The following is an 11,082-nucleotide window of genomic DNA, read 5'->3' as shown; positions in this document are numbered from 1 at the left end:
ATCCCACCATTTTGCTGTAAATGATCTGATGTCATCATTTCTTATGGCTGAGTAGTATTCCATAGTATATATGTGCCACATCTTCTTTATCCAGTCTTCTATTGAAGGGCTTTTTGGTTGTTTCCATGTCTTGGCCACTGTGAACAGTGCTGCAATGAACATGGGGCTACATGTGTCTTCACGTATCAATGTTTCTGAGGTTTTGGGGTATATACCCAGTAGAGGGATTGCTGGGTCATAAGGTAGTTCTATTTGCAGTTTTTTGAGGAACCACCATACTTTCCTCCATAATGGTTGTACTACTTTACAGTCCCACCAACAGTGAATGAGGGTTCCTTTTTCTCCACAGCCTCTCCAACATTTGCTATTACCCGTCTTGTTGATAATAGCTAATCTAACAGGAGTGAGGTGGTATCTCATTGTAGTTTTGATTTGCATTTCTCTAATAACTAATGAAGCTGAGCATCTTTTCATATATCTGTTGGCCATTTGTATCTCTTCCTGGGAGAAGTGTCTGTTCATGTCCTCTTCCCATTTTTTTATTGGATTGTTTGTTTGTTTGTTGTTGAGTTTTATGAGTTCTTTGTAAATTTTGGATATTAGGCCCTTATCTGAGCTGTCGTTTGAAAATATCAGTTCCCATATAGTTGGCTGTCTGTTTATTTTGATATCAGTTTCTCTTGCTGAGCAAAAACTTTTAATTCTGATGTAGTCCCATTCATTTATCTTTGCCTTCACTTCTCTTGCCATTGGAGTCAAGTTCATAAAATGTTCTTTAAAACCCAGGTCCATGATTTTAGTACCTATGTCTTCTTCTATGTACTTTATTGTTTCAGGTCTTATATTTAGGTCTTTGATCCATTTTGAATTAATTTTAGTACACGGGGACAAGCTGTAGTCGAGTTTCATTCTTTTGCATGTGGCTTTCCAGTTTTCCCAACACCATTTGTTGAAGAGGCTTTCTTTTCTCCATTGTGTGTTGTTGGCCCCTTTATCAAAGATTATTTGACCATATATATGTGGTTTTATTTCTGGGCTTTCTATTCTGTTCCATTGGTCTGAGTGTCTATTTTTTTGCCAATACCATGCTGTTTTGATTATCGTGGCCCTATAATATAGTTTAAAGTCAGGTATTGTAATGCCCCCAGCTTCATTCTTTTTCCTTAGGATTGTTTTGGCTATTCGGGGTTTTTTATAGTTCCATATAAATCTGATGATTTTTTGTTCCATTTCTTTAAGAAATCTCATAGGGATTTTGATGGGAATTGCATTAAATTTGTATATTGCTTTGGGTAATATGGCCATTTTGATTATATTTATTCTTCCTATCCAAGAACAAGGAATATTTTTCCATCTCATTGTATCTTTTTCGATTTCCCTTAACAATGCTTTGTAATTTTCATTATATAGGTCCTTTACGTTCTTTGTTATGTTTATTCCTAGGTATTTTATTTTTCTTTGTTGCAATCGTGAAGGGGATTATTTGTTTGAGTTCGTTTTCTAATATTTCATTGTTGGCATATAGAAAGGCTATGGACTTTTGTATGTTAATATTGTATCCTGCGACCTTACTGTATTGGTTTATTGTTTCTAATAATCTTTTTGTGGAGTCCTTCGGGTTTTCGATGTATAGGATCATATCATCAGCAAAAAGTGATAGCTTTACTTCTTCTTTTCCGATATGGATGCCTTTTATTTCTTTGTCTTGTCTGATTGCTCTGGCCAGAACTTCTAGCACCACGTTGAATAAGAGTGGAGAGAGTGGACAACCCTGTCTTGTTCCTGATTTAAGGTAGAAAGTCCTCAGTTTTATGCCGTTTAATAGGATGTTGGCTGATGGTTTATCATATATGGCCTTTATCATGTTGAGATATTTTCCTTCTATACCCATTTTGTTGAGAGTCTTAAACATAAAATTGTGTTGTATTTTATCAAAAGCCTTTTCTGCATCTATTGATAAGATCATGTGGTTTTTGTTCTTTGTTTTGTTGATATGGTGTATTACGTTAACCGTTTTGCGTATGTTGAACCATCCTTGAGATTCTGGGATGAATCCCACTTGATCATGATGTATTATTTTTTTAATATGTTGTTGTATTCGGTTTGCCAGTATTTTGTTTAGTATTTTAGCATCTGTATTCATTAGAGATATTGGTCTGTAGTTTTCTTTCTTTGTGCCATCCTTGCCAGGTTTTGGTATGAGGGTTATGTTGGCCTCATAAAATGTGTTTGGAAGTATTGCTTCTTCTTCAATTTTTTGGAAGACTTTGAGTAGAATAGGAACCAAGTCTTCTTTGAATGTTTGATAGAATTCACTCGTATAACCGTCTGGGCCTGGACTTTTATTTTTGGGGAGATTTTTAATAGTTTTTTCTATTTCCTCCCTGCTGATTGGTCTGTTTAGGCTTTCTGCTTCTTCATGACTCAGTCTAGGAAGGTTGTATTGTTCTAGGAATTTATCCATTTCTTCTAGATTGTTGTATTTGGTGGCATATAATTTTTCATAGTATTCTACAATAATTCTTTGTATATCTATGATGTCTGTGGTGATCTCTCCTCTTTCATTTTGGATTTTATTTATTTGAGTCCTGTGTCTTTTTTCCTTGGTGAGTCTTGCCAAGGGTTTGTCAATTTTCTTGATCTTTTCAAAGAACCAGCTCCTTGTTTTATTGATTTTTTCTATAGTTTTTCTGTTCTCTATTTCATTTATTTCTGCTCTGATTTTTATTATCTCCTTTCTTCGGCTGGTTTTGGGTTGTCTTTGTTCTTCTTTTTCTAGTTTCTTAAGGTGTGAAGTTAAGTGGTTTACTTCGGCTCTCTCTTGTTTGTTCATATAGGCCTGAAGTGATATGAACTTTCCTCTTATTACTGCTTTTGCTGCATCCCAGAGATTCTGATATGTCGTATTTTCATTTTAATTTGTCTGTATATATCTTTTGATCTCTGCGCTTATTTCTTCTTTGACCCATTCATTTTTTAGAAGTATGTTGTTTAGTTTCCACATTTTTGTGGGTTTTTCCCCCTCTTTTTTGCAGTTGAATTCTAGTTTCAAGGCTTTATGATCAGAAAATATGCTTGGTACAATTTCAATTTTTCTAAATTTGCTGATATTGTCTTTGTGGCCCAACATATGGTCAATTCTTGAGAATGTTCCATGTACACTAGAGAAAAATGTATACTCTGTCGCTTTGGGATGAAGTGTCCTGTAGATGTCTATCATATCCAGGTGTTCTAGTATTTCGTTTAAGGCCACTATATCTTTATTGATTCTCTGTTTGGATGACCGATCTAGAGCCGTCAGTGGTGTATTGAGGTCTCCAAGTATGATTGTATTTTTGTTAGTTTTTGTTTTAAGGTCAATAAGTAGCTGTCTTATATATTTTGGTGCTCCTTGGTTTGGTGCATATATATTAAGGATTGTTATGTCTTCTTGATTCAACTTCCCCTTAATCATTATGAAATGACCATTTTTGTCTCTGAGTACTTTTTCTGTCTTGTAGTCAGCATTATTAGATATGAGTATTGCTACGCCTGCTTTTTTTGGGGTGTTGTTTGCTTGGAGTATTGTTTTCCAGCCTTTCACTTTGAATTTGTTTTTATCCTTGTTGCTTAGATGTGTTTCTTGTAGGCAGCATATAGTTGGATTTTCTTTTTTAATCCATTCTGCTACTCTGTGTCTTTTTATTGGTAAGTTTAATCCATTTACATTTAGTGTAATTATTGACACTTGTGGGTTCCCTACTGCCATTTTATAAATTGCTTTCTGTTAGTTTTGTATCTAGTTTGATTCTTCTCTTTTGTTTTTCTATCATTTGTTTTTGTTTGTTTGTGTTCCATACTTCTTTCCTCTGTTGCTACCTTTTTTAAGTCAAGTGTTTTTGTGGTGGTTTTTTTAAGGGTGGTTACCATTAAGTAATGAAAAGGGTACCTACCATATTCATTGTAGTACCCTATCTTATAAGTATTTCTGCACTTCATCATCCTTTGCTACTGTTAATCTCCATCCTCTCCCCCCTTTTTTTCCTTTGTTGTCACAGTTTAAGTTTGGTTTTATTGTGTTCTTGGTGGAGCTGTTACTTGTGGTGTTGTTTTCTTTTGTTCTTTGAATCTGGTTGGAAAACCCCCTTTAGTATTTCCTGGAGTGGGGGCTTTCTGTTGATAAATTCTCTCATCTTTTCTGTATTTGTGAATGTTTTTATATCTCCTTCATACTTGAAGAATAGCTTTGATGGGTATAGTATTCTTGGCTGAAAGTTCCTCTCTTTCAGGGCTTTAAATATTGGGGTCCACTCTCTTCTAGCTTGTAGAGTTTCTGCTGAGAAATCTGATGATAATCTAATAGGCCTTCCTTTATATGTTGTACTCTTCTTTTCCCTGGCTGCCTTGAGAATTTTTTCTTTGTCATTGGTTTGTGTCATCTTTATTATGATGTGCCTTGGAGTGGGTTTGTTGGGGTTAAGAAAACTTGGTGTTCTGTTTGCTTCTTGAATTTGAGGCTTTAGTTCCTTCCACAGGCTTGGGAAGTTCTCATCTATTATTTGTTTGAGTATATTCTCCATTCCATTTTCTTTCTCTTCTCCCTCTGATATACCTATTATTCTTATGTTATTCTTTCTGATGGAGTCAGACAATTCCTGTAGGGCTTTCTCATTTTTTATTATTTTTGAGTCTCTTTCTTCTTCTCTCTGTTGTGCCTCAAGTTGTTTGTCTTCTATTTCACTAATCCTATCTTCAATCTGGGCTGTCCTGTTAGCTAAGCTTGTTACCTCGTTTTTCAGTTCGTGAATTGAGTTTTTCATTTCTGTTTGATTTGTTTTTATAGTTTCAATTTCCTTGGTAATATATTCTTTGTGTTCATTGAGTTGTTTTCTGATCTCCCTATATTGCCTTTCTGTGTTTTCTTGTATATCTCTGAGTATTTTTAAGATTTCTATTTTAAATTCTCTGTCATTTAGCTCCAAGGCTTCCAATATGTTAAGTCTTTTCTCCATAGATTTTTCCACATCTATTTGTGTTACCTCTCTTTCTTTTGTATCCATAATATTCAATTTCCTCTTTCTTATCGGCATCTGAGGGTGGTCTTATTGATAGCACTAATTAGAGTTAATAAAGGGTAAAAAGTAAAAAAAAAAAAAAAAAAAAGGTAAAACACCCCACAAAAAAAAACAGTAATAATTTGTTATTTCCCCCTTTTTTTCTCTCTTCTCTTTCCCTCCTCTCCCCTCCTCAGGGAAATATCGTGCCTATAATGTAGGGCCTGATTTGGGGTGAAGAATTCAAGGGGCAAAAAAAAAAGGGAGTAGGGACCTACTAAATGCAAAAAAAAAAAAAAAAAGGAAGAAAATCTTAGACAAGCATAAGATGATTTGCTTGTAAGTGATGGTCGACTAAGAGATATAATGAGAGGGATAAGGGGGAACCAGAAAAAAGGACCAAAAAAGAATAATAAAGAAGAGAAAATAAAAATAATAAGTAAAAATCTGTTGTATTAAGTGGAGCAAAGACTAAATACAATGGAGACCTTGGGTTGGGAGAACCCAAAATGCCACAAAAATAAACAAACAAGAAAAAAAAAATAAAAACAAAAGCAAAAAAGAGAAATAAAGCCAAAAAAAGGCCTTGAGTCCCAAATTAACTAATTTGTTCGTGATTGAGGATTATATGGGAGGAAAGTAAAATGAGAAAAGAAAAAACGAATAGAAAGGAAAAAATAAGAAAAAGAGAAAAACGAAGGAAGAAATAAAATAGGAAGAGAAAAAAACAAAATAAAGCAAGACAAAAAAAAAAAAAAAGAGGAGAGAGTGAAAGTTAAGTGTTTTGGAGTATAACCTTAAAGGAGGGTGAGGATGAAGAAGAAAAATAAAATGCAACACTCATGGGTAGTGTAGTTCAAGAAAGGGGAAGCATAAGATGGGCAGAGAATAGAAGGACCGAGGTGGAGGAAATAAAGGCAAAAAGATAGAAGAAACAAACAACAACAACAAAAAAAAAAAATTAGTGGATCAAGTTGTAAAGTCTGTGGGTTTTTCTTGATTTTGAGAGGTTAACTTCTTCCTTTTTCTTTTCTCTCCCTCTTCCTGGTCGGTGACTCTGTACCCCAGGCTCTGCCCCTGTGTCACTCTTAGGTAGGCATTTGCAGTTGATGGGATTCTATGGCAATGTCATATAATTGGCTTTAGTCTTGCTGGAAGTAAAGGCTTGTTGGCGTTTGCAGGGTCCAACGATGAGAGAGTTTGCTTTCCTGGATTCTCTCTCCTAGTCCCCCCTTTCTGAATTAGCAGCCTGGTGATCCAGCTATAAGGCTGCAACTGCTTCTGCCTGGGGAGTAAGAGGCTCAAAGAGCTGGGAAATCCCCACTCTATCCCCACTCAGTGCAAGGCTTTGGGAAAGGCTCTGAGAGTCAGGGCCTCCAGTGACTCAGGCTGGGGTGGGAGTCAATTGTTGTCAAGGTGACTGTTCAGCGCCTATCATTTAGTTGGACCTCTCAACCCAGGCTTTCCACGCTTTGTAGCCTGTTTTTGCAGGGAAGAAGAGGCACTAGTCTCTGCTTACGACTAGTGTAGTATAGACCTTATTATCTGCCAAGTCCTTTTTGTTAGCGTTTATCTCTGAATATGGAGGCTCTATCAATCAGAAGTTGCCCCCGCCCCTTTAGCGAGAGGCACTAAAAAATATCACGCCTCTTGTCTTGGATCGCTGAACTGAGAGAGATCTTATCAATTAGAACCGAGGGTGCGCAGATTTTATGGGTTAAGCTAATTTCAGTGATTGGGTCGCAGCTGTGCTTCCGAAGGTATTTTAGGCTGCCTGAGCGCGCCCCTCCCCCAACGCTTGATTGTTAGCTTGAATGGCTGGGTGAGGTGCCCCGCCCACGGAGAGAATCTCCCAAGCCTCTCCCGCTGGCCCGGCCGCTGGCGGCTGGACTGCACCAGGCGCAGGATAATGGAGCCCCCTGGGTGTGCGGGCCAGCAGGGCGCCCTGGGCGCGTGGAATGCCCAAGGCACGCGCGCGAATGGGGCGCTCCGGGCACCGGTGGCCGGCGACCTCCACTCGCAGTGTGCGGGCCGCTGGGAACGTCAGCGGTGCTCAACCGGACCGGGCGCGCGCGCGGCGGCTCGTGGCGGCCGCTCGCGGTGGCGGTTCGCGGGGGCTCGCGGCGGCTCGCGGTGGCGGCTCGCGGTTCCCAAGTATATGGGCTGACTCACCACAGGCGCACTTCCTTGCGGTTTGAAAGAACGTCCCTGTGGTAGATTCCTCCACACCCTCGTCTCTCAGATTCAAGTGATAACAGTCCTTTCGCTATCAGTTTGTGTGGAACTCCGGAATGCTCCGAGGATAAATTTTTCTGTTTCTAGTTGATAAATTTGTTGTGATTTAGGGGAGAGCTGTCGGACCCGCTGCTCACGGCGCCATTTCCGTGACGTCACTCTACAAAGCATTGTTAAAGGAAATCGAAAAAGATACAATGAGATGGAAAAATATTCCTTGTTCTTGGATAAGAAGAATAAATATAATCAAAATGGCCATATTACCCAAAGCAATTTATAAATTTAATGCAATTCCCATCAAAATTCCTATGACATTTTTTAAAGAAATGGAACAAAAAATCATCAGATTTATATGGAACTATAAAAAACCCTGAATAGCCAAAGCAATCCTAAGGAAAAAGAATGAAGCTGGGGCATTACAATACCTGACTTCAAACTATATTATAGAGCCACAACAATCAAAACAGCATGGTATTGGCCGAAAAATAGACATCAGACCAATGGAACAAAATAGAAAGTCCAGAAATAAAACCACATATATATATAGTCAAATAGCTTTCGATAAAGGGGTCAATAACACAAAATGGAGAAAAGAAAGCCTCTTCAACAAATGGTGCTGGAAAACTGGAAAGCCACATGCAAAAGAATGAAACTCGACTACAGCTTGTCCCCGTGTACTAAAATGAACTCAAAATGGATCAAAGACCTAAATATAAGACCTGAAACAATAAAGTACATAGAAGAAGACATAGGTACTAAACTCATGGACCTGGGTTCTAAAGAGCATTTTATGAATTTGACTCCAAAGGCAAGAGAAGTGAAGGTAAAGATAAATGAATAAAACTACATCAGACTAAAAAGTTTTTTCTCAGCAAGAGAAACTGACAACAAAATAAACAGACAGCTAACTAAATGGGAAATGATATTTTTAAACAACAGCTCAGATAAGGGCCTAATATCCAAAATATACAAAGAACTCATAAAACTCAACAACAAACAAACAAACAATCCAATAAAAAAATGGGAAGAGGATATGAACAGACACTTCTCCCAGAAAGAAATACAAATGGCCAATAGATATATGAAAAGATGCTCATCTTCGTTAGTTATTAGAGAAATGCAAATCAAAACTACAATGAGATACTACCTCACACCTGTTATATTAGCTATTATTAACAAGACAGGTAATAGCAAATTTTGGAGAGGCTGTGGAGAAAAAGGAACCCTCATTCACTGTTGGTGGGAATGTAAAGTAGTACAACCATTATGGAAGAAAGCATGGTGGTTCCTCAAAAAACTGAAAATAGAACTACTTATGACCCAGCAATCCCTCTACTGGGTATATACCCCCAAAACTCAGAAACATTGATACGTAAAGACACATGTAGCCCCATGTTCATTGCAGCATTGTTCACAGTGGCCAAGACATGGAAACAACCAAAAAGCCCTTCAATAGAAGACTGGGTAAAGAATATGTGGCACATATACACTATGGAATACTACTCAGCCATAAGAAATGATGACATCAGATCATTTACAACAAAATGGTGGGATCTTGATAACATTATACGGAGTGAAATAAGTAAATCAGAAAAAAACAAGAACTGCAGGATTCCATACATTGGTGGGACATAGAAACGAGACTAATAAAGCCCTGGCCGGTTGGCTCAGTGGTAGAGCATCCGCCTGGCGTGCAGGAGTCCCGGGTTTGATTCCCGGCCAGGTCACATAGGAGAAGCGCCCATCTGCTTAACCCCTCCCCCTCTCCTTCCTCTGTCTCTCTCTTCCCCTCCCTCAGCCAGGGCTCCATTGGAGCAAAAGATGGCCCAGGCACTGGGGATAGCTCCTTGGCCTCTGCCCCAGGCACTAGAGTGGCTCTGCTCTCGAAAGAGTGATGCCCCGGATGGGCAGAGAATCGCCCCTGCTGGGCGTGCCGGGTGGATCCCGGTCGGGCGCATGCCGGAGTCTGTCTGACTGCCTCCCTGTTTCCAGCTTCAGAAAAATACAAAAACAAAACCAAAAAAAACGAGACTAATAAAAAAAATAGAAGACTGGATAAATAAGATGTGGCACAGGCCCTGGCCGGTTGGCTCAGTGGTGGAGCGTCGGCCTGGAGTGTAGGGGTCCCGGGTTCGGTTCCCGGCCAGGGCATACAGGAGAGGTGCCCATCTGCATCTCCGCCCCTCCCCCTCTCCTTCCTCTCTGTCTCTCTCTTCCCCTCCAGCAGCCTGGGCTCCATTGGAGCAAGGATGGCCCGGGTGCTGGGGATGGCTCCTTGGCCTCTGCCCCAGGCGCTAGAGTGGCTCTGGTCTCGAAAGAGTGATGCCCCGGATGGGCAGAGCATCGCCCCTGGTGGGCGTGCCGGGTGGATCCCGGTCTGGCGCATGCGGGAGTTTGTCTGACTGTTTCTCCGTTTCCAGCTTCAGAGAAATACAAAGGAAAAAGGGAAAAAAAAAGATGTGGCACATATACACCATGGTATACTATTCAGCCATAAGAAATGATGACATCGGATCATTTACAATAAAATGATGGGATCTTGGTAACATTATACGGAGTGAAATAAGTAAATCAGAAAAAAACAAGAACTGCAGGATTCCATACATTGGTGGGACATAAAAACAAGACTAAGAGACATGGACAAAAGTGTGGTGGTTACAGGGTGCGGGGGGGGGGGGGAGGAAGGAGGGAGAGGCAGAGGGGGAGGGGGAGGAGCACAAAGAAAACTAGATAGAAGGTGATGGAGGACAGTCTGACCTTGGGTGATGGGTATGCAACATGGTTGAATGACAAGATAACCTGGACATGTTTTCTTTGAATATATGTACCCTGATTTATTGATGTCGCCCCATTAAAATGAATAAAAATTTATTTAAAAAAATATGTGACTGCCTGACCAGGTGGTGGCGCAGTGGATAGAGCATTGGACTGGGATGCAGAGGACCCAGGTTCGAGACCCCGAGGTTGCCAGCTTGAGCGCGGGCTCATCTGGTTTGAGCAAAAGCCCACCAGCTTGAACCCAAGGTCGCTGGCTTAAGCAAGGGGTTACTAGGTCTACTGAAGGCCCGTGGTCAAGGCACATATGAGAGAGCAATCAATGAACAACTAAGGTGTTGCAACGCGCAATGAAAAACTAATGATTGATGCTTCTCATCTCTCTCCGTTCCTGTCTGTCTGTCCCTGTCTATCCCTTTCTCTGACTCACTCTCTGTCTCTGTAAAAAATAAATAAATTAAATAAAAAAAGAAAAGAAAAGAAACTGATGTACTAGAAAAAAATAGAATTTTAAAAAAATATGTGACTGAATTGCTGCAATCTCATGATCAAAGTGTAATGGGTGATGAGTTGTCTATTATGGATGAGCAAAGAAAGTAGTTTCTAGAGATAAAATCTACCCTGGTATCAATGCTGCGAAGATTGTTGAAATGAGAACAAAGAATTTACAATATTACATAAATTTAGTTGATAAAGCAGCAGTAGGCTTGCGAGGATTGACTCAAATTTGAAAGAAGTTCTATCAAATAGCATTTTACTCACAGTAGAGTCAACCAATGCAGCACACTTTATTGTTGTCTTAGTTTAAGAAATTCCCACAGCCACCCACCCAGCCTATAGCAGCCACCACCTGACCAGTCAGCCGCCATCCAGATGGAGGCAATAGCCGCCTCCCACCAGCAAAAAGACTATAACTTGCTGAAGGCTCAAATGATGGTTAGAAATTTTTTTAGCAAAAAAATCATTTTAAATTAAGGTATGTACATTTTTAGACATAATGCTTTTGCACACTTAGAAGACTTCAGTATAATGTAAACAC

The sequence above is a fragment of the Saccopteryx bilineata genome, chromosome 1 (genome assembly GCF_036850765.1).
Source record: "Saccopteryx bilineata isolate mSacBil1 chromosome 1, mSacBil1_pri_phased_curated, whole genome shotgun sequence".
Taxonomy (NCBI): domain Eukaryota; kingdom Metazoa; phylum Chordata; class Mammalia; order Chiroptera; family Emballonuridae; genus Saccopteryx; species Saccopteryx bilineata.
This window is presented reverse-complemented; position numbering follows the sequence as displayed.